The sequence below is a fragment of the Orcinus orca genome, chromosome 8 (genome assembly GCF_937001465.1).
Source record: "Orcinus orca chromosome 8, mOrcOrc1.1, whole genome shotgun sequence".
NCBI lineage: Eukaryota > Metazoa > Chordata > Mammalia > Artiodactyla > Delphinidae > Orcinus > Orcinus orca.
The window spans coordinates 12,538,394-12,561,512 of record NC_064566.1 but is presented as its reverse complement, the minus strand read 5'-3'; the positions used below and the strand labels follow the sequence as shown (position 1 = coordinate 12,561,512).

The following is a 23,119-nucleotide window of genomic DNA, read 5'->3' as shown; positions in this document are numbered from 1 at the left end:
GGGGGCAGGGGTGGAGAGGTGGCAGCGGGGAATCTCCAAGGGAGAAGAGTCACATGGGTGGGAAGGAGCATGTGGCCAGCAGCTCCCAGCCCTTCAGAGCCCCTCCCGCTCCCCTCTCTGTGGCACAATGGGTCAGGTGACCCTGGTTGTGAGGCCAGACCATCTACTTTGCACCCCCAGGACTCCCTCTTCCACGATCTCCCATGGGGATCTGCTAGTATGGTTGGGGGGTGCTTCGCATCTGCGCCTGTTTTGCAGGGCTAGAGAGCTCATCCTAAGAGGAAAGGGGGCTGGGCATATCCCAGGGATGGATTCCTCACTGGACCCTGACCCAGTGAGTGGAAGTGTGAGTACTGAGTGCAAGCGACGGATGTAGGAGGAATTGAGAGCCTAAGACCTGGGCAGGGGGATGAAACTCAGATCGGGGTGAAGAGCTGAGAGCTTGAGATTGGGGACAAGGACTGAGTATCAGGGTATCAGAGCCACAAGTGGGAAAGGCTGAGGATCAGCTCCGCACTAAGGCTGTAAAGGGGTGCGCCTGTGCCTGGTATGGGAGAGAGAGAGAAGAGCTGAACCCCAAGCCTGGGCCAAGGAAGGGAGGGGCCTGAGCTAGAGCTGGGGTGGTGGGTGGTATGAAATACATCCTCAGATTGGGGGAGGGTGCTCAACCCTCAGACTTCCGGGATGTAGGTCTCTGTACAGGATGGAGAGTGAAGAGCTTCGAAATGAGAAAAAAGGCTCAAAGTCCACAGAAACCTTCTGGTGGGTTGCTGTGCTTCTGAGACCAGAATGGGATGTGAGGGCCCCCGAGCCCTCGAAGGGAGCTGAGGGCTGCTAGCTGGAGTGTCGTCTAGGGGGATGTTTCCTGCTGAGAGGTCTGGGTTCAAAGCACAGGGTAGTGGAAGCAGTCCCAGGGCCTTCGGATTGAAGGACAGGTTCTCTGGGTGAGTCCTGAAAGGGGGAGGGGGCTTCTGGTGGTTCAGGAGGGCTGTCAGAGCTTGGGATGGGTGGACCGGGTTTCTGGAATCAGAAGAGAGTGTCTCTGGGTCTTTGATGGTGACAGCTCTCAGAGGCTGGGGAGGGGGGTACAGCTTGGGGCCCCTGAGTAGGGGAGATGCCATAATCCAAAGATCTCAGATTGGTCAGGGGTAGGTCTCAAAGCCCTGAGCTCGCGGGTGTCTCATACCCATGGCCTCGGGATAGGCCTTGGGTAGCCTGTCTTTCTTAGTTTGCTATACCTAGCTCTGCTCCATATAGTTTGGCCTCATCATCAAGCACCCATCTTCTGACTTCATGCCTCAATCCGTTCCTCAAGATCACCTCCTCCTGCAAACCACTCTACCTGAAACCATCTCTGATCCTGCGTCCTTATTACCGTTCAGACCTGGTGCTGAAATTGTTTTCATGGCTCAGACGTGTGCGTCTCTCAAACCAGTGATAACATCCAATGTAGCCTCATTGTATCTGGCTACTGGGAGTCCATCCCTGTGAGGGTGGACATCAGAGAGCTTGAAGTCACTTCGGTTGATAGTCTTGTAGGCTTGTTCATGGGGCTGAGAGACAGTACGTGCCGTGGTTAAGAGCTAGGGCTCTCGAGGAAGAAGGCTGCCTGGGAATTCCTTGTTTTACCATGTTGTTTAACCTCTGTGCCTCATTTCGCTTATCTATAAAGTAGTGGTGAGTATATGACTCAGCTCTAGGGCTGTTACAGGGCGTACATAAGATACGGTATGTATTTAGCACTTATTAAGTATCAGTAAACATTGCAAAAGAAAAAGGGCCACGTGTTGGGTGGGGGTGAGGCTCAGACCCTCAGCCTCCGTCTGACCACAGAGTTTGTGACCAGCCTTTTGATTTCCTTTGGAAGAGGCACATGTAGCGCTTAGCCTTTGCTGTCCCCTGGAATCCGGCATTTTGGCTTTGAGGTTGTGTCCCAGTGTGGTTGGGGTGAGTGGGGACAGCTTCTTTTCCTTTAGAGCAGCGTCTCTCAACCTCATTTGGGGCCTGATAATTCCTTGTTTGGGGGCTGTCCTGGCCACTGTAGGACGTTTAGCAGCAACCCTGGCCTCTGCCTGATAGATCCCAGTACCCACTTCCCCCAACTTGTGACAATAAAAAATGTCTCCAGATATTGCCAAACGTCCCTGAGGGGTAGCATCGTCTTTGTTAGTAGGGGCCCAGCTGTCCTTCCATTCCCAGGTGATTGCGTCACTGACTTCCTCTTGTGAGACAGTAGGTCTAAACTAACAAGCGCATTTATAGCCACATTGCTAGATCTCAGAAGAGGACTCATATTCCACCTCTGCTCATGCAGTGAGTACTCTTTAGGGATGCTGTGATAGGTACTCCCGTGCCAGGCTCCACTTTTCCTCACCCTGCCGGGTGGGACAGGAAGCCCGTGTTAACGTGATATGTGTGGTGCTAAGCTCTACTGCAGGGGATGTGAAATTGAAGGAAAGGCTTAGTGTTTATTAGGAGGGAGGCCAGATATGCTAAGTTCCACTCAAGAGATAGACCTGGTCAAAGGGAAATCCCATTACAAAGGGATTCGCTGGTAAGTTCCCCCTCCCACCACCTCCCTGGAGCAATTTTCAGCCTTTAGAGTGTTTAGAGGCTCCAGGGCATAAGCCTGGAGATGACGCCTTCAGAGCCAGTGACAGGGAGCCCGGCAGGAATGAGGCAGGAGGAAGAACCCCGGAAACCTACTGAAACGGTGGTACCATGGTGCCCATGGTGCCTGCCCCGGGGCGAGGAGGTTGGCTTTCTGAAAGCTGGGTATTCACACAGCTCTTCGGGAACACATCACTTTGTGAAGCCAAAAAAGGGCTCCTCTCTCAGTGTTGGTCACACCTGGTTAGGACCTACTCTTTTTAGGGGCTCTAGTCTTTCACCCAGAGTCCAGCAAGTTCTTCCAAGCTGTCCGCTGTACTGTCACACACTGTGCTGGGCTCCCTCTTCGTCCTTTTAATTATGGCCATTTTAGCACTGAGGCACAGAGAGGTGAAGGGACTCGCGCAGAGCCGGGGATGGGATTGTTCCGTAATCTCCTTTCTGCTGCTTTGTGATCAACAACAATTTAGTAGCTTTCAAGGCCTGAATTTTCTCTTGCGCCAAATGGTGATAATAAATACCTCAGAGGACTGTGATTGAGATTCCATGAGAAAATGCATGGGGAGCCCCCAGCGTGCCCCAGCCAGGCATGGGGACTGGCATACAGAAAGTGCTCCATAAATGCCAGCTGGCCTCATTATTATTGTCTCAACTATCAGTAATAGCAATAGGGCACCGGCTTTGATGAGCTTTTCCAGGAATGGGACTGGTTTGCCCTGATCTAATCATAGAGTCTGTCTCAGGCCCTGTTCAGTCAATGTTTGGGGGTGCAGCTACTTGGAGCGGGGGAGAGATGTCACCTGGGGAGGACAAAGAGACTGAGCTTGAGAGAATAAAGCAAAATAAAGCAAAACCTGCCCTCAGGGATAGAACATGTGATCTCCCAGTCAAACCAGCTGAGCTCATTGCCAGGCAACTCGGTAGTTAATCATTGCTTATAGGAAGATAAAAAGGATTATCACCTCAAAGAATGTCAGAGTGAGAAAGGACCTGAGGGACATTAGGCTAGGGAAGACAAATGGGTTCCAGTTTATGTCCATTTTCAAGTGATTGATAGTGGCTGCTCCAGCCCTGCATGGAAGGGATTCTTAGACCACTTGGAGTGGCCTAGCTCAGCAGGAGAGAGTGCTGGGATCAGTTAGTGATGTCTGCCATGGCCACAAGAAAGGCAAGGGGTGGCACACAGGCTGTTTTATTTGCTCTCTTTGGTTTCAGCTGGGACAATGAGACCTACGATTTGCTCACTGAAGGGTCACTCAGCAAGTCAAAAAACCACAAAAATCCCTTTTGGAAGGGATCTTTCAAGGGTATCCAGTTCTTAGGTTTCATCTCTGAGAAAGTGATTTTTGCTTGACTATCTTTAGCTAGGAGGAACTTGCTATCTCAAAAGGTGGCTCGTTCTGTCCTTGGGCACCTCTCCTGGGTAGTACTTACACCATAGAGGGGGAGAAGGCCTTAGAATACACTTTTGGTGGGCTCTTCTCCACCGTGGCTGCACCTGGGGGGCTTTTAGAAGATACTGACTGAGGGGGGAAAAAAAAGAGAGGGAAAATACTGATTGGAGGTTCCCACTCCTGACGAGTGGGATTTGAGCACCTGCATGCGTGGGCACACACCATCCCCGGCATCATTGTCTTATTTTTATTTTTCCAGACTCTTCATGTGGTATTAATGTGTAGCCAGGGTTGAGAACCACTGAGACCAAACCTTTTTTTGGAATCAGAGGCCCAGAAAGGGTATGATTGTCCAGGGTTATATAGGGTTAGTGACACAAGGAGAAGGAAACTAGGGTTTCTTTCTTTATAGAGTGCCAGCCACGTGCTAGGTTCTTTTACTTTCATGCTGAGACTCTTCTCTCGTTTTAAAAAAATTAATTAATTAATTTTTATTTTTGGCTGTGTTAGGTCTTTGTTGTTGCACGTGGGCTTTCTCTAGTTGCGGCGAGTGGGGGCTACTCTTCATGGTGGTGCACGGGCTTCTCATTGCGGTGGCTTCTCTTGTTGCGGAGCATGGACTCTAGGCACGCGGGCTTCAGTAGTTGTGGCACGCGGGCTCAGTAGTTGTGGCGCACGGGCTTAGTTGCTCCGCGGCATGTGGGATCCTCCCGGACCGGGGCTGGAACCTGTGTCCCCTGCATTGGCAGACGGATTCTTAACCACTGTGCCACCAGGGAAGTCCCACTGAGACTCTTCTTGTCCCCCAAAGGTGTGTTATTCCACTGCTTAAGCCCATGTGGCTTCATGTTGCACTTGGTATAAACCCAAATGGTGGCCTGTAAGACCCTAAACCTTAGATCCGGATGACCAGACCCATCCTTCCTCTCTGACTTCACCCTGTCCACCCGCCCCTTTTCACTGATTCCATTCATGCTGCGTCTGTTTTAGCAGACACTGGCGCCCACCCTCCTCTCTCCCTCGGGGGGCAGGGGTGGGGGACACTTGCTGCAGTGTTCTTCCCCAGATCCTTCTGGTTCCTTCTCAGGCTTTAACTCGAGTGTCTTGTCCAGACCCCTCTATTGCTGTCCTGCTTCATTTCCTCCATCCTTACCACCACCAGAAACTAACTTACTGGTTTACTGTTTCTGTTTCCCCATTCCCTGGAATATGAACTTCAGGAGGTAGGGACCCTGTCTGGTTCTCTGTTCATGCCTTGGAGGGAGCCTGCCTCAAAAAGATGCCACCAGGGAAGCCCCCAGAGCTGGTAGTATCCCCAAGTTACAATCGACTAGAATCCCATTTAACTGCCTCTCAATCTCATATTATTTCCAATTATCTCATAATATTTTTACCTTTTGCCATGGCACCCCTAAATATATATATATGTGTGTGTGTGCATGCGCTCTAGTAAAAAGAGCACAGATTTTTTTTTCTTTTTTTTGCGGTACGTGGGCTTCCCACTGCTGTGGCCTCTCCCGTTGCGGAGCACAGGCTCCGGACGCTCAGGCTCAGCGGCCATGGCTCACGGGCCCAGCTGCTTCGCGGCATATAGGATCTTCCCGGACCGGGGCACGAACCCGTGTCCCCTGCATCAGCAGGCGGACTCTTAACCACTGCGCCACCAGGGAAGCCCAAGAGCACAGATTTTGAAGTCCTTTGGACTTGAATTTGAATCCCAGCACTGCCTCTTACTAGCTGTGTGATCTTGGGAGATTACTGAACCTCTCTGGGGCCCAGTTTTTCTTGTCTGCAAAGTGGAATCACAGTCAATACTAATGATTACTTGACATTGATTGAATGCTTTCTATGTGCCAGGCACTGTGCCAAGTGCTTTATGTGTTTCGACTGAGTGAATCCTATGATCACCTAAGGAGGTGGTTCTCTTGTTGCCTTCATTTTACCGGAAAGGAAAACCAAGGTACAGAGAAGTTAAGCAACCAGCCTGAAGTCACACACAGCAAATCAAGTGAGGAACCAAACTTTGGCACCTTGGTTCTAGAGTCAGGTTGTTATGAATTTATGAAACCATGTCCAGATGGCCCCAGATGGGTGGTAATGCTGAGGCCCCAAGGGTGCGTGGTGTTGGGCCCTGGTACTCAGGGAGCGTGGGGCATCGCGTGCATTTCCCATCAAAACAACAACAACAAAAAACTTTTGCCTCAAATATTTATCAAGTGCCTACTTTGTGCCAGGCATTGTGACTATGACCAATAAAAAAATTAAAGAATAATTCTCAATCCTATCACCCCAAGTCATCAGCCCTTTATTTCCATGCCCGGTTACCTGGGCACTTTTTGTGGTTGTGACTGTTTTAATTGGAGATGCGGATTTATGACTGTGCTGGGCCTGAATTTGGTGTCATCTTGCTGAGGCATTTTCTGGGAGTATTTGCCCTGTTTGTTTTTTTTTTTAATTTATTTTATTTTTGGCTGCACGGGGTCTTGGTAGCTGCACGCGAGCTTTCTCTAGTTGCGGCGAGCGGGGGCTACTCGTCGTTGCGGTGCGCGGGCTTCTCATTGTGGTGTCTTCTCTCGTTCTGGAGCACGGGCTCTGGGCACGCAGGCTTTGGTAGTTGGGGCACACGGGCTCAGCAGTTGTGGCTCGCGGGCTCTAGAGCACAGCCTCAGTAGTTGTGGTGCACGGGCTTAGTTGCTCCGCGGCATGTGAGATCTTCCCAGACCAGGGCTCGAACCCGTGTCCCCTGCACTGGCAGGCGGATTCTTAACCACTGCGCCACCAGGGAAGCCCTGCCCTGTTTAGATAAATGGAAGAGTGAACAGCCACGGCTGCATTTCAAGTGGCTGCTGTATTCTGGGGTGGGGAGGCTCAGGGTTGATGTGAGACCGAGAGGCCTCAAAATGAGTTTGGTCTTTTTTTTTAAATTTATTTTTTCCTATTTATATAAGAATAGTGTAACAATATTAAAAGAAATTTAGAAATTGGAGAAAGGAGGGGACTTCCCTGGTGGTGCAGTGGGTAGGACTCCACGCTCCCAATGCAGGGGGGTCCGGGTTTGATCCCTGGGCCCGCATGCATGCCCCAACTAAGAGTCTGCATGCTACAACTAAACATGCTGCAACTAAGACCGGGTGCAGCCAAAATAAATAAATAGATACATATTGAAAAAAAAAGAAAAGAAACTAGAGAAAGGGAAAAAAAAGCCACGTATCTCTCCTCGTTGGAGAACTATTGTAATTTTAAAGTAGTTACAGCTACGACTTATTCCAGGTTGTTTCTTATTTAAAATAATTGTCATCACAGACAGGGACAATTTCAGATCCTTTAATGGCAGAAGGCTAAATGAAGAGCACACTTTTTCCATGGTGATAAATGGATGATAGAACCATAATTTCTTTTATAGCTGCAGGATACTGCATGGATTGGGTGTACTGTCATTCACTTAACTTTTTTTCTGTTTAGAGATTTAGGCGGCAGCCAGTTTTTCACTGTTATAAGTAACGCAGGGATGAATATCTTCACGCTATCAATTTTTCTGTGAAACAGAAATGATTTCTTCCAGATGAATTTCCAGGCATCTTTATACTCTTTGACACCACTTGCCAAATGACTTTCCAAAAGGGGTGCCTTGTTTACATTGCCATTAGCATGCATGTGACTGCCTGTTTCATTACGCCCACACCAGCACTGGGTGTTATCGTTTTTTAAAGACAGATGTTAAATGTAATACTTGCATTTGTAGACATGCCAACTGGGCTGTGTGGTGGCTGCCTCCACCGCTTCTGGACCGTGCGCGACTCGTGTAGAACCTGTTCTGTGTGATCTTTTTTAAACGTTAATTAATTAATTATATATTTAAAAAAATGCGCCGGGAAGATGTCAAGTCACTGTTGGTGTTCTGTGCTGCAGTCTGCACTTGCCTTGTGGTACCTAGAAAAATTCTAAGTGCAGCCAGAAACCAGATGGGCCTAGGTGGGTATTAGCTGATTGCAAAGATAATCAGGTGTATTCATTTCATTTTTAGAGCTAATTTTAGGGGTGCCTGCTCTGCAGTATCTAACCTTAAACTTGAATTATGTGATGGTCAGATGGACGTCTGAAGAATGAAATATTGTTGAGCGCTTATTAGATATCTGGCCTTTTTTTTTTTGCGGTACGCGGGCCTCTCACTGCTGTGGCCTCTCCCGTTGCGGAGCACAGGCTCCGGATGCGCAGGCTCAGTGTCCATGGCTCACGGGCCCAGCCGCTCCGCGGCATGTGGGATCTTCCCGGACCGGGGCACGAACCCGTGTCCCCTGCATCGGCCGATGGACTCTCAACCACTGCGCCACCAGGGAAGCCCTGGGCCTTCTTGATTATATGTCGAAAGTGGCAGCATGTGCTAGCATAGAGGGCAGAGAAAGTTGAGTTCAGACCCTAGCTTTGCCCTTTGCTTCCTCCCTTCCTTCTCACTACCCTACCCTGCCTTTGTTTCCTCACCTGTAAATCAGTCTGAACGTTCTAAGGAGCGCTGATGTCAGGATCAAGAACCCTGTTATCAAGGATTTAGCACACAGGAAGCCACGGGGATCTACTTTTGGTTTTGACACAACAGTGGCCTGAGGGGTGGGGACAGAGAGGAGGGAAGCAGGCCGGTCCAGATCTCTTTCCTTTGGGAGGTTCTGGTTTAGCGGGAGAGGTGAGGTGGGCTGCTGGGTCCGTTTCAAGTCACAGATGGGGCAGCCCTCAGAATACCAGCCGGGAGCTGAGACAGAAGTAAGGCCAAACGAGTAACCTTGGTTGCTGTTTGGGGGTGAATGTTGGGAGCCCAGGCCTGCAGTGGGGAGGACTCATTCTGGGGGCAGTGATGGGTCACGCTTGGTAAGTTCACCATGTTTGTGGCAAGGTAGGCTGGGGCCGGGCTTGGAGGTTTCGGGTGTCTGAGCGATTTAGACCCCGTCTTGTAGAGCATGAGGCATTACAGGAGGATTTTCTTTTCACATTTTATATATTAACCATTGTATTATGTTGTTATATTTTTTAATGGTAATTTAAAAAATAACAGCTGTATTGAGATGTAATTCACATACCACAAGATTCATTCTTTTAAAGTGTCCAACTCAGTTGTTTTTAGTATATTCAGAGGCAATCATCACTGTTATCGAGTTCCAGAATATTTTCATTACCCCTCAAAGAAACCCACACCCATTAGCAATCACTCCTGATTGCTTCCTCCCCCCAGCTTCTGGCAACCATCAGTTGCTCTCTGTCTCTAAGGATCTGCCTTTCCTATGTGTTTCACATAAGAGGAATCATATAATGTTTGTCTTCTTGTATCTGGCTCATTTCACCCAGCATAATGTTTTCAAGGTCCATCTTTGTGTTTGGCCACACTGCACGGCTTGTGGGATCTTAGTTTCCCTGACCAGGGATCGAACCCGTGCCCCTTGCATTAGAAGTGCAGAGTCCTAACCACTGGACCGCCAGGGAATTCCCTCAAGGTCCATCCTCATTGGACTGTATCAGTGCTTCATGCCTTTTCATGGCCAGATAATATTCACCATAGGGCCCATCCCATGTGTTATTTCTTCTTTCACGAGTTGATGGACATTTGGGTTAATTCCTCTTTTTTACCTATTACGAATAATGCTTCTGTGAACATTTCTCAGGTTTTTATGTGGACAGATGTTTTCACCGTGGGAGGACTTTGAACTGGGGAGTGGTGTTTGGAGCCTTTGAGCAGGGTGGGCTGTGAGGAGACCTGTGTGTGTTTCCGCCTTTACCAGGCCAGTCCAGGGCAAGCTTAATGTGCTCCATTTCTTTTAAATGACCCTATGAGGCAGGGTCTGTTACTACTCCCTTCTGACAGATAAGGATACTTGGGTTCAATGAGATGAAGTATGCTGCACAGCTAGAAAATGGTAGGTCCCAGCTCTGTCCGGTTCTTAGCCGGCTGGCACGCCATCTGCTCCTGGGAGACCAGGTGATAGCAGTGGCCTCCCTGGGAGGGGCCAAGAGGCTGAGCAGTCCTGTAGAGTGACAGTGAGCTGGATGGAGTCGGGGTGTGTGTGTACACTGGTGCGAGCGCGGTGTGCAGTGAGGGGAGACGTTTCACAGGCGGCATCGGCAGGACCTGCTGTGTGCAGCTGTGACAGTAGAAGGAACACAAGTTGGGGTTATGAGAGTGAGTTGGATTCTTGGAACGAGACCTCTGTGACCTTGGGCTGATCTTGTCTCCTTTGCACATTACCTTCCTCATCTGGAACCTGGTGTTCTTCTCCCAGCCTCCTGCCTCCCTGAAGGCTGAAATGAACAAGGGCGGGGGTTGGGGAGGAAGGGAGGAGAAGAGGAGAAAGGAAGTGGGGGGACCAGAACCTGCTAGAACGTGTCTGGGAGGCAGGGAGGGACACACGCAGCAGGTGCAGGCAGGTTCGGGAGGAGGTCGCCCGCTGGTCTGGGAGGACGTACATCCCTGCCCATTTGGGGGAGCTTTGAGCCCCGGTTGTAATCCTGAGACTATTGATTTTTCCTAGTAGTTGAACTGGAGCCTTTGTTTCCAGGAAGAGTCTGGTGCTGACCTGCCCTCGGCATGGGCAGCTGCCTTCAGCACGTCCCTTCCTCGTTCTGCCTGGACGTCACCTGAAAGCCAGCGAGGCTTTCCTGGGTCCTAGAGGTCACTCGGGTGGCCTCTCCTATCTGGGCCTGTCTCTCTGTTCAAGTGGTAGAGCTGGCTGTCCCCTTTATCAGTGACTTGCAGCTGGCCCGGGTTTTGTGAAAAGCCTGTCGTTGCCATTTAGAAAATAAAGACAGAAACCTCCCCTTTGGTGCTGGCATCGCAATGACTTGCTCTTGTTCTGACTGCAGTATTTTGCTGGGTTGTTATGAATCAGGCACTTAATGTTTTTTAAGTGTGATGAGCACATGTGTCTTACTATGAGAAGCTAGGCTTAGGGGATGCAAGTTAGGTGATTTTTTCTTAGACTAAGTCAGAATCCTGCCCCTATCAGAGAGTGATCTAATGTGTTCTCTCTTTTTTTTTTTTGCGGTACGCGGGCCTCTCACTGCTGTGGCCTCTCCCGTTGCGGAGCACAGGCTCTGGACGCGCAGACTCAGCGGCCACGGCTCACGGGCCCAGCCGCTCCGCGGCATGTGGGATCTTCCCGGACCGGGGCACGAACCTGTGTCCCCTGCATCGGCAGGCGGACTCTCAACCACTGCGCCACCAGGGAAGCCCTAATGTGTTCCCTCTTATCCTGACCTATGAGGACATAGGGGGCCTAGGTCTGTGATCCTTCCTCTGTGTGTTTCTGCCCTCTTGCCTCCAGGCAACTGCTGTCGGTCCGGGGCTGTACTTATCAGTTCGCATCATGAAGTCCAGTCACTCTTCATTTATATAATTGGTCAGGCCCAGGCCCTTTGGAGCAGGAAGGGACCTTAAGGATCACCTAATCCAAACCTTGCCCTTTGCAGATACTGAAACTGAGGTCCAGAGAAGGGAAGCCACTTGCCCAAGACCACACAGCTAGTCATAGTGTGAGCCCAGCTTCCTGGCTCCACTACCCTGTTCTTCCGGACAGTAACGTTCCTAATCGTGAGCATACAAGGCATTCAGGGAACATACCTATCTTTGACCCGTTTCTCCAGTGGACGTGGAATTGGTTTTCTGGGGTTGAATTCTGTGGTGTGCTTGGTAATCTGCTGAGGGGAAATGCATTCTTTTCGGGGAAGCGTTGAAGGTGTCTGCTGGAGTCTGGCATCTCTGCAGTGTTTGGCCACCTGAGGGGAGGTTGAGCATGCTTGGATCCTGAAGGTGGTGGCTGACAGATGGTCCTCGCCTGCTACCCCCATTTATTGCATTTATATCTAATAGAGTAACCCAAACTGGGAGGCTGAGTTTGGGAGGTGAGTTGGGGAAGAAAAAGAGTAGTGTTCCTTTTAGGATAAAACTTGCTGATATAACGTTGAAAGTCACTGTCTTACTCATCCTCATCCGAGATAAGTCACACAATGGGTGGTATCTGGGGTGCAGAGTTCCCCCCTGTGAGAACACAGTGAGATGAACTTTGTGTGGGCTGGTCTGTTAAAAACAAGAAGCCATGGGTTGGAAACAACCGAAATGTTAAGCAGTGGGGGAATTGCGGAAACCGTGGACTACTACGCAGTCATCACAAATGCTTTGAAAGAATGCTTAATGACACAGGAAGATGTTTGTAGCGCAAGACATTTAAAGATGTGGGCTACAAAATAAGGTGAAGTGGAAACCCAGTTCGGTAAAACATTCAACTAGACTTCCAACTCAAAAACATGTTTTGCAGGGATACAGGAGTGCACTATAGTGTGGTGTTTAAAGAAAAGCAGGTTAGGCAGCCCTAGGCCAAGTCCCATAATTGCTGCGTGCCCTTGGGCAAGTCACTGGACCTTCCAGTCTCAGCTTCCCATCTGTAATTTGGAAGAAGTACCTTGCCTGTGGGTTGTTGTAAGAATTCAGTGAGCTATCTGGGCCTTCAGAGATAGGGCTTGCCTGGCCTTGGACCTTGAGTCATTGCGCTGTGGTTGAGAGATCAGACCAGACCGAATTATCTGCTGCTTCAAGCCCATCAGAGCTCCCAGTACCTTCTGGATCCTGGACCTACACACTGTGTGGGCTCACATTTCTTGCAGTTTCCTCCAATGTGCCATGCCCTTTCCACCAGGTCTGCACACATCCTGAAAGACATCCTTGTGTCTTTGTCTGCCTAAGTAGACTGGGTTCCCCCAGGGCACCATGTCACAGGGCCAGGTATCCAGGAGGTGCGCAGTCAGTGTTTGTCAAATGAATTGAAGAGGTGGGACTTGAATTGGGCCTTTAAGTAAGAAGTGGGGCTTGGTGATCAAGGCAGAAGCCTCATTCTAGGAGGCAGGCAGGGCAGAGGGCAGTGGCAGTCACTACCGCCTGTTCAGGGACCAGACCCGCTGGGCACACCAGAGATTGACATAGGCACAGCCTGCCTTTTAGCGTTCAGTGTCACACGAGCATCAGCACACTTTGTAAGACATTTAATCTATCGGGCTTGATCAGTTTTGCTACCTTTTGTAGATTGGGGCTGTGTGCGCTTTCTCATAAGAGAGACCCATAAGACCAAGCCTGTGTGGTGGTCGTGTATGTACTGAGGCTGCCAGCAACGTGCTGATGGTGAGACAAGAGCTGGACTTGGGGGCGAAGGTAGCCTGGGTTCTGTGTCTGGTCTTACCACTTACTAGATCATCTATCTTGAGTGGAGTGACTTAAGGAAAGAAAGCAATGCTTACCAGAGTGTTCCAAGTGCCTTTACACACAGTATTCTCATCTAGCTCTTATGGCAGGGGTGCAGCTCAGAATGTGAGTGGTGTTAATGAGGCAGTAGGGAGTAGTGGGGACTTTGGTCAACTCAGAGAAGATGCCCTGTTTGAAGGCGAGTGCCTCCCCACTTTTAAATAACATATTAAAATGTGTCAGACAGTGTGTTTGTTGTTTTTTTAAATTGTAGTAAAATATATATAACAAAATTTAGCATTTTAGCCAGTTTTAAAAATTAAAAACATTTTTTAAAACTTTTTTATTTTGTACATTTTAGCCATTTTTAAGTGTATAGTTCAGTGGCATTGTGTACACTCACAGTGTTGTGCGCTTATCACCACTGTCCATTCAGGTGCTGTATTTTGTGCTTTTATAAACAGCACCTGCTATATTTAAAATGGATAAGCAACAAGGACCTACTACTGTATAGCACAGGGAACTCTGCTAAATATTATGTAACAACCTAAATGGGAAAGGAATTTGAAAAAGAATAGATACATGTGTATGTATAACTGAATCACTTTGCTGTACACCTGAAACTAACACAACATTGTTAATCAACTATGCTCCGATATAAAATAAAACGTTAAAATAAATAAATAAATACCACCTCACTTAATCCTTACCAATCAAACCCACGCCACCTCCAGTGGAAGCACAGAGTCTTAACCACTGGACCGCCAGGGAAATCCGAGGTATCTCCAATTTTTAATCCTCGTTTGAGAATTGAGGAATCTGAGACACGGATGGGTCAAGTAACTTGCCCAAAGACCACACAACTGGTCAGTGTTGGAGCTGGGATTCTAACCCTAGGGAAACCAGAGTTGTCAGTTACTCTGATTCCTTTTTTTTTTTTTTCCCCAAGAAAAGCTGAAAATAGTTTTAAATGTTGAAACACCTGCTTTTAAAAAATATTGACTCAAATTAACCAAACAAAACACCATTAGGGCCAGATGACAGCCTCACTGCTATAGGCTGGGCATAGTTCTCCTAGTAACTCATCCCCACCTCACCTGCCCCCAGGAGGAGTTGGGAGGATCCAGGGAGATAATGTAAGCGAAAATCTTTTGTAACCTATGAGGAGCAATAAGTCTAACTTGGAGTTAGTAAGAGTAGCTAATATGCATATTGAGTGCTTCTGTGTCAAGCCGAGTTCTCAGTACTTTCATTCTCACGAGAGCCCTCCATGGGTCGGGGTATTGTTACCCTCCTCTTGCAGATGAGGCACAGAGAGGTCAGGTACCTCTTCTGAGGTCACACAGCTGGGAGGGTGGAGTCAGGATTAGAACCTGGGCAGTGGGCTCCAGAGTGGAGTGGGGCTCTGTCCACTGTGCTTATTGCCTTTGTTTGGGCTCAATTCTGAAGAATTACCAGGGAAGGGGAAGCGCTGAGCATCTGTTAAGCCCAGACTGGGGCCAGACACTTTGCTAGGCACCTTCTCTCACTTTATTTCATTTAACCCTCACAACAATCCCGAGGCCGTGGTGGAGTGTCTTATTTTATGGAGGTGGAAACTGAGACTCAGGGAGGTCTAGTGACTTGCCAAGATCCCAAGGGGAGGGAGTGGCAAAGCCGGGATTTGAACTTGAATCTGAGAGAGTGCGAAAGCCCACACTTCTTTCCTCTACGTGGGAAGGTAGTAATCAACCGATTTTCAGTTTTAAAAAATATATCTGCTTCAGGGGAGAGCACTGAAAAGTACAGTCAGGAAGACTTGGGTTCACTCTGTGGAAGTGACTGAGAGCTGTGGCAGTTTCCCTCGCTTGTGTTTAGGTGGTTTCTTGGGGGTCACATGAGTCCAGGTCTGCAGCAGCTTGGGGACGTGGAGTGGGGAGCGTTGAGGTGGGTGTTACTGGGGTGAGTGCCGTGCTGGCCATTGCCCCAGTTTCCCCTCTTATCTCCTTTTGTGAATGCTTTGCTAGCAACAGCCTTGCAAATCAGCTTGTTTGGAGTCGCATCCTCGCTCTAAGTGGTGCTAATTGAATTAGCCACAGCCTCGAGGTGGTGTTTTCAAGGTTGGCATCTATGAGGCTCTGTTGGAAAGTCTACCAAGCACGGTGTTGATTTCCACTCCTCTTTATTCAGCATGGTCCCCTGAAGCTGCTCTGTGCCAAGGCCTGTGCTGAGTCCCAGGAGAACGAGAATGGAGGGTGATGTCCCTGCAGTCAAGGACCTCGTGATCTAGTGCAGGAAAGGAGGAGCCACCGCTCTGCTGCTGTAACAGCAGATGCAGCCGTCAGGGAGGACCTTCCGGGCGGCAAGAACAACATGGGCAGATGGGGGAGGTGGGGTTGGAGAGACACCTTGTTGGGGCTTTGGGAGCAGAGGACTCACGGGTCCCAGCCACCTTCCAGTCCCAGGCACACAGGGCTGCCGAGAGTGTAGTTCAGGGTTGCATTCAAGATGTCAAGCCCCAGGGGGCAGAAGGTGGATGACAAGTGATGCTGAACAACAGGTGGGCCCACGGTCACCTACAGGCCGTTTTAATTTCTTTCAAACACACGGACTAGGTGCCTAGAAGTAGGAGGAACGTGAATCTCGTGGCTGTGTAGGTGGACGGCAGGCCAAGGCAGTCCAGCAGCACAGAGGGGTCTGAGGGCAAGGCCAGGGTTCATGTAGGAGCCTGGGCCGGTGCTTGGTACTCAGAACTAGGCAGACACTTAACAACTGTTTCACGAATGAGTGAATGGGTGCCAGAACCTGCCAGGGGCGTATCCGAGGCTGGGAGCAACCCTCTGCTGCCCGGAAGGACTCAGTAAACACTCGTTAATCATTTCCTGTCTGGCAAGCCCTGTGGGTGCCTGAGAGAGCCGTGGTTTGCATGGGGGAGGGGGTGCTGTCATTCGGATGGCCAGGCCTTCTGCCCGCCTGGCTCTCTGGGAGCTGGGGGGTGGCACCTGCGGGGGCGGGCGGCTAGAGCGTCAGCCAGGGGTACCTGTTGCCAGGCGGCCTCTCAGCTTAGTGAGCTAAACAGAAACATGTGATGCACCCTGTGGCCTGCCACCCAGGGACTCCTGGATGGACACATACCCAGGTCCTCCTGCCTCCTGTACCCTCTTCCAAGAAAGCTCCCTGGGGGTGGTAAGGACCTTTTCCCCGACACAGACTCTGTGCTTTGCTTTGACTTGGGTGTTTCTCGGCAGGCAGGTGACCCTGAGCCAGGAGACTGGGAGTTGGTCTTGCTGAACAAGTGGGTTCTGGAATGTTCAGGGACAGCCAGAGTGTCCATGTGTCCAGACAGAGGGAGCTGGTTAGGTCCGAAGGATCCATTTGATTTTTAAAAAAATGCCACGTGTTCCAGAGTTCATAGGTGGTGGTGGTAGAAGGGGTTGGCTTGGAGAGTGGGGGTGCTCTTCGTTCCTCGGCTATCATGGGACCACCTCTGATCTCTGGGGTGGCCCCCTTTCCTTCTTAGGATTAGTTAGAGTCCCCTAGGGTCGCGAGAACACATGTGGGTCACTTTCCCATTCTATGGGGGAAAAAGAGGGGGTTTGTGGTCAAGCAAGTTTAGAGAACTCTGGGCTAAACAAAATCAAACAGATGTCTTTCTTGCAAGACTTCTAAGAACGTTCCATGTGCTTATGACACTGACAGGGAGGCGAATATAAAACCCTTATTTTTCCCCAGATTTTTGTTTTACCTCGTATCTGTTTATCTCTATTTTTAGAAATATCTCACGAGACTAGTGTTTTCAGGAAACTGCCGCAGAAGGTTAATTCAACAAAGATTTGTTGAGTAATTACTATGTACCAGGGGCCATTCTAGATGCTTGGGATAAATCAATGACCAATTCCGCCCAAGAGCCTACCCTGGAGGAACTTACCTTCTTGTAGAAGCTAGGAACTGATCTTCACAGAGGACCTGCTGCGTGTCAGGCATGTGAGCTATCACCTGTTATCCCGTTTAACCCTCACAACAGTCTGGTCGGATAGAGGGATCATTTTATAGATTAGGTAACTGAGGCCAGGGGTAGAGTGACCTCCCCATTTCGGCTGAATTGTCCTTTTTGGATTATGCCTTTGAATTGCAAGAGGAGCTGGGGAAGTAAGGAACTGCCTGGCAGAGACATTAGGGTCTGTGGTGGGGAACCTTTTGCTATACCATTGTGACCCTTTATGAAGGTCTGATGGAGAAACTTTTCTGAGGCTCTGAATCAGACAGGGAAAGATGTGCTTCTCCAGAACAACTGGTTTGTTTTCTTTTTCTGGGCGCTGAGAATCTCGTGGCTGATCGTGTTTCCCTTTGGCTTTGGTTACTAAGCACCTGAGAGCTAGGTGTGTGACCCGTCTTGACACTTCTGCAGAAAGGAACTGACCATGTGGTATATTTTTCTACGTGCTGGTCTTACCCCCGGCTTTATTATTTGCCTTACATTTACTTTTCTCTTATCCCGATTCCCTTGGCCGTTTATTTTATTCTTTTGTGTTGTTTGTATTATTCGAAGCCACTGTGAAGTACCTGGCAGATGGCGCTGAGTATAACTGAATTTTAAAAATACTGGTAAGGTGACGTGTGTAAAGTCCTCCAGCTGGCTTGCAGGGAGGCAGGCTCCACCTTTGTCCACCACGTGACGTACCTCTCTGGATGAGGACCCACCGAGAGACAGCTCTGTTTGCCTTTGCAGCCACCGTTTTGTGGGTTTCAAAGGAAGCTGGGCTGGCAGAATTGGAGGTCTTGAGTGGCTTGAATTGACCTGCATGTCACACGCGTGGTTTGAGCTGTGGATCCTCCTTGGTGAGGGCTGCTCAGCCTTCCCTTCCTGCTTGTGGTTCTGAGGGTTCCCAGCGGGGCAGACCCCCCTTGGACAGACAGATGAGCACTGTAATGCTCTTTGCAGCTACGTCTCCTTCATTATCCTCATGGCAACTCTGTAGGGAAGGCAGCTTGGGAGCGGGGAAGAGCTTAGTATTGGGGATTTGGATCCCATGGCCACAACTCTGTGCATATATGTCACTTTTCTGAGCCTCAGAAGCCTCATCTGTAAAATGGGTCCCCTAATTCCTGCCCTGCCAGCCTCACTGGATTGTCGTGGGAAAATGAAGCAGGTGAGCGTGGAAGCACTTGTCTGGTGTCATGTACTGTGCCCGTTTGCAGTGCCCTGTCTGCATGGTGCTAGACGATGAACATCATAGGAACATTGACTCCTGTACCCATCACTTTGGTAAACTTTACATACATTTTCTTAATGAATGCACAAAGCATACAGACGAGTGGGGACGACGATAGCCCCTTTTTGCAGGTGGAAAATATTAAGTAATTTGCTTAAAAAAGATTAAGTAATTTGCTCAAGGCCCCAGAGATCTTAAGTGGTAGGGCCAAAATTTGAACCCAGGCAGCCAGCCCTACAGCTGAACTTACTATTACCACTATCATAGCAAAAGGCAGAAGCCTGAGACCTTTTTGGGTAGCGATATTAATGCACATCAGTGTCGTAGGGGCAGTAAGGACCACCTGGGGTAGGAAGTTGGTGTGGGTGGTCCCTGGAGGGGCAGTGGAACCTGGGACTCAGCTGGGTAACAGCCCTGGGCAACCGAGCTCGTCTCTGAGCTTCACGTTTCTCACCTGTAAGATGGGGAGATAAAAATGTGCCTCGTGGTGTTAAATGAAATAGGGGACGCATGGATGCTTGTGCCTTGCTCTAAAAATGTTTGTGATATGTGAACGACATGGAGAGTAGATGTAAATTAATTGTAATGGCCCCTCTGTCTCTTAAAATCATCCTCCTTGCTGAGATGGCTCGATCACCCCCAGTCTGCAGATTCTTTGTTCAAACGTTTTGTCGAGAATCCATTTTGCAAAGTCCTAGCAAAGTGCCAGGCATGACTTACACACACCAGGGATGTGGCTGGGGGGCGCTGTGAGTGGCACGAAGCCCTGGGCCTGCCTTGGGAGCATTGGGAGGAATCTTAGAAGTGAAGCCCCTGGGATGAGGCAGTGGGGTCCCAGGGATCTGAGGTGGGAGGGAGAATTCTCTTTTCATTGTTTAGATCTATTTTTCTTCCCATGTACGAGTAATAACAAAACTTTCAAAAGTTATGTGAAAAGCAGCTAATTAAAAATACAAACGCAGTCCCCTTGGAGACTAGAAACGGGCACAGGAGAAACAGCTTAAGTGGGAACAAGATCCTTTTGTAAGGGCCAGTGAGGGGAGGGGCTGGAGAGCAAATCCCACCTTCTGAAGGGGGGGAGACTGGGCTCCCTTTCGTTAAGCTTGATGAGCTCCGGCTTTGAGTAAGTGACAGACAGCCTTTTTATTTCCTGCTTTGTTCTCTCCCAGGTACAAATTGACCACAGTCTTCATGCATGCGAATGGCAGCTGGAAGCTGCCCTAGGGGGATGGCTAGACACCTTCCAGAATAAAGCCGAGGCCTTCCTTTTCTCTGTCTCACCGGAGTCGAGTTACCCCCTGTCCCAGCTTCCTGGCAGGGAGGGGGTGGGGTGGGGGAGGGGAGGCCCCATCCCAGCAGGCCTTTGGGGTCAGGCCGTCGGTTCCCTATCTCCCAATCTCCCTGTTCTTCTCCTGACTTTGGGATGACCTCTGTTCAGGAACGTGGAGGTGGCAGGGGTGAGGCGGGCACTTGGCCTTGACAAGAGCAGTGGAGAAGGACTCTCAGTGGAAAGGAAGCATCCTTCCTGGTTCACCCTCTTCTGCCTGACCCCGCTGGACAGGTGCGCGGGGGCAAGCCTGTTTGGACTTGAGACCTCTTGCTTCACCAGCATAGAATCCCGCCCCTTAAAAAAATCCCCCCTGAAAGCAAAAATCAGGGACCATAGCAAAGAAACTTGAAAACCAGGGGGGACTTGGCACTCTCATGTTAACTGATTCTGACTTAAGGTAGTGACCCTAAGGAATGTCACTTTGGAGAAACATCTTTGGACTCAGAGAAGATCGTACATATTTGTAGGTATCTGGTAGCTGTCTGTTGTGAAATGAGCTCCTTGAAATTTTTTAAAAGCTAAATTAAAGATTTGCAAAAATATTAAATATATCAGAAATGAAACATTCTTTTTTTTTGAGGGCCCCCCTCCCCCCCCCAGCCAAAACCAACATCCACTTCTTTTTTCTGAGCCTAAGAGGAGTAAATAGTGTTGGGTGGGCCTGGGAGCCTTCAGGAAGGGGCCTGACTCCCTACGCTGACCATTGAGCAAACTCATTTGCCCAAGTGTGAAAGTAAAATTTGCTGACCCAGGTGAAGGGGTGGAAAAAATGTTGTGATGGACATCTTGCCAGGGTACCAACAGTGTGTTCCCGCTCCCAAGGCATCACCCTGACACGTAGGAGCATTTAGGGTCCCCCGCCCGCAATGGTGTTGAATGCTGTCAGCTTTTCCTTCCTAATTCTTTACCTTAATAGATTATTTGAGAAAGGTTGATTGGCTTTTAAAAATCAGCACCCAAGCATGCGCCATCACACTGCACACAGATGAGAGATTGATGCAGTTCTTTAAAATTCATAGCCTGTGTTGTGTACATAGCAGCAGACCTGGGTGGTAGTTATGTGTGTAACCGCTGACAGAAAAGGAAGCATAAATTTTGTAGGAAAGAATTTGTTTTGGTGCCCTGTTCTTTTTGCTTCATATCCCATATTGTTTAAAAGAGGGATATTTTTTGTTAAAGGGAACTGTGTATTTGAGGTAAGTAGACTAAAGTGAGATAAATGGTTGGGTTCTGTCATGTGGGTGTAAAAATGGCACAGTTTCTGAGATCACCCCGTTTCTGTACTGTTCCCATATTTATCTGAAAATTAGAAAATACAGAGTATGGGCTTGTCCTGAGATCCTGGTTCGATTGTGATTTATAGTGGCATTTTTTTCTGTTTTACAGAGCTGAGATTGGTGAAATTTCAGGAGGTTTTAGCCAATGATGATCCAAAGACAATAAATATTGCTTTGTGGGGAGGTTTCCACCTTGTGTCTGATTTGGTGACCGTAAAATGGTAGCCAGATGTCAGGACCCATTATGCAAATGTAGAAAGTGGCCGGATTTGAGGCAGTCACCTTGGCTGGCGGCATGAAATACCCTAATTTTTGGTGGCGGTGTTGGAGGGCGTTAGCACAGAAAGTAAAGATGCTCTTTGTTCCTTGCTGCTGTGGGAATGTCTCTTGTCTCTCCCAACCCTTCATTTGGTGTGGTCCCCTTTCCTTCTTAGGACATCTGGAGTTCCCTGGGTCGTGAGAACCTTGTCCACGTCTGTCCCCCACTAAGCTCACGTCTGGAGGTCTCATAACTGGGCTTGGTGCAGTCCGGGTGCAGAGCAAACGCTTGGTGACTGCAGCCGGCACAGCCCAGGTGCCCGAGATGGGTCAGCAGCTGAGCAAGCAGAGGTTTCAAAACCCTCTGAAAATCAAGCTGTGTGTTGGTTCTGCCGTTGCCAGCCGTGAGCTTGGAGCTTCTGGAGGTGCCATAGGTGCGGATGCGCCCATGAGCTACGAACAGGCTGTGGGCAAGTGCGTGAAGCAGTGAAGAAGCAGGGGGTTTAGACAGTTCACCTCTGTATTATCTGACTTGATTTTGAAGGGCACATGCCAGAGTTGGGTGAAGAAATATCCCCAGATATAGAGAAAGATCCCCAAAGGGCAGGCTAGCCACTGATGGTTTTTTATTTTTTAAAGAAAGGGCAGAGCGTTTTACGTTTCTGTGGTAGAAGGGTAGGCTGCCCAGAACCCTTCACAGGAGGGTGAGTTTTGTACAGAAGCCCCAGGGTTTGGGGCATCAGGGGTAGGAAAGAAGCCAAGATGTGTGTGTGCAAAGGACAAATGCATTGCGAGCAGACCGAAGACTTTGGGCTACTGTGTACGTTCACATGGGATCACACCACCCCACCCCGACCCCACGCAGGCAGCACCCTGAAAGAGAGCCAGAAAGCCGACCGAAGCCTTTGAGGGGGGTCTAGCCCATTCAGGTTTCCACTGCAGTCTCCAGCGTCGTTGCTGTTGTTTTAATTGTTCATTCTTGTGGGTCTTTTGCTTTTTAAGGAAAACTCTGGGTCTATTTGTCAGATGGCTAATAACACGGTATTCCCTTTTCTGCCTAAAGGCAACAAGGGATTCCTTCTGGCAAACGGCTTAAGAACCATGGTTCTGGAGTGGGGCTGCTGGGGCTCAAACCCCTCGCTCTGCCATTCACCAGCTCTGTGACCTTGGCCAAGTTCCTTAATCTCTCTGGGTCTCAGTTTCCTACTCTGTGAAATGGGGAGAAGAGAACCTACGTCCTAAGACTGTCGTGGCGATTAAATATGTTAACCTGTGGAGAGGGCCTTAGACAAATGCTGGGCACGTGGTTGATTTTGTGTGAGCGTTGGTTATAGGAATTAAGATGCAGTGTGGGCGGTGGAAAGAGCGCTGGTCGGGTGAGTCGAGAAACCAGGCTTCCGGCCTGATTTCTAACAGACTGCGTGCGTGTCCTTGGGCCTGGCACTTTCCCTCTCTGGGGTTCTGACTTTGCACCTGTAAGATGAAGACGTTTGGCTTGAATAGTGCTTTTCTGGGACTCTGTGGTAAGGGGTAGAGGTAGGGGCAGCCTCAAGACTGAGTGACAGAGGCTTGTAGACCTCCGTCTTTGCTTCAGCTGGGGCAGCTTGGGTTCCTTTCATTTATGGATTTTGGTTCATGGCAAAGAAAGGGTTCATTTGCGTGTGTGTGTGTGTGTGTGTGTGAGAGAGAGAGAGAGAGAGAGAGAGAGAGAGGGAGAGAGAGAGAGAGAGAGAGAGAAAGAAAGAAGTATGGAAGTGGCTGAACCCAAGGACCCTTCCTGGGGGAAGATGCAGGGGGAGAGGGCTAGCCAAGGGGAAGTTGGTAGGGGTGGGCCTGATGGGTGTAAT

At 49.4% G+C, this 23,119-nt stretch overlaps 1 protein-coding gene and 1 non-coding gene across 2 annotated transcripts in view; one reads left to right on the top strand and one right to left on the bottom strand.

Moving 5' to 3' along the window:
• PTPRJ (protein tyrosine phosphatase receptor type J) overlaps nucleotides 1-23,119 on the top strand; it is a 171,550-nt gene that overhangs the window by 12,576 nt on the left and 135,855 nt on the right. The gene's annotated exons all lie outside the window — the stretch shown is intronic.
• TRNAR-UCU (transfer RNA arginine (anticodon UCU)) lies at nucleotides 9,401-9,473 on the bottom strand. Its single transcript has one exon. It is a non-coding gene; the product is annotated as a tRNA-Arg (tRNA).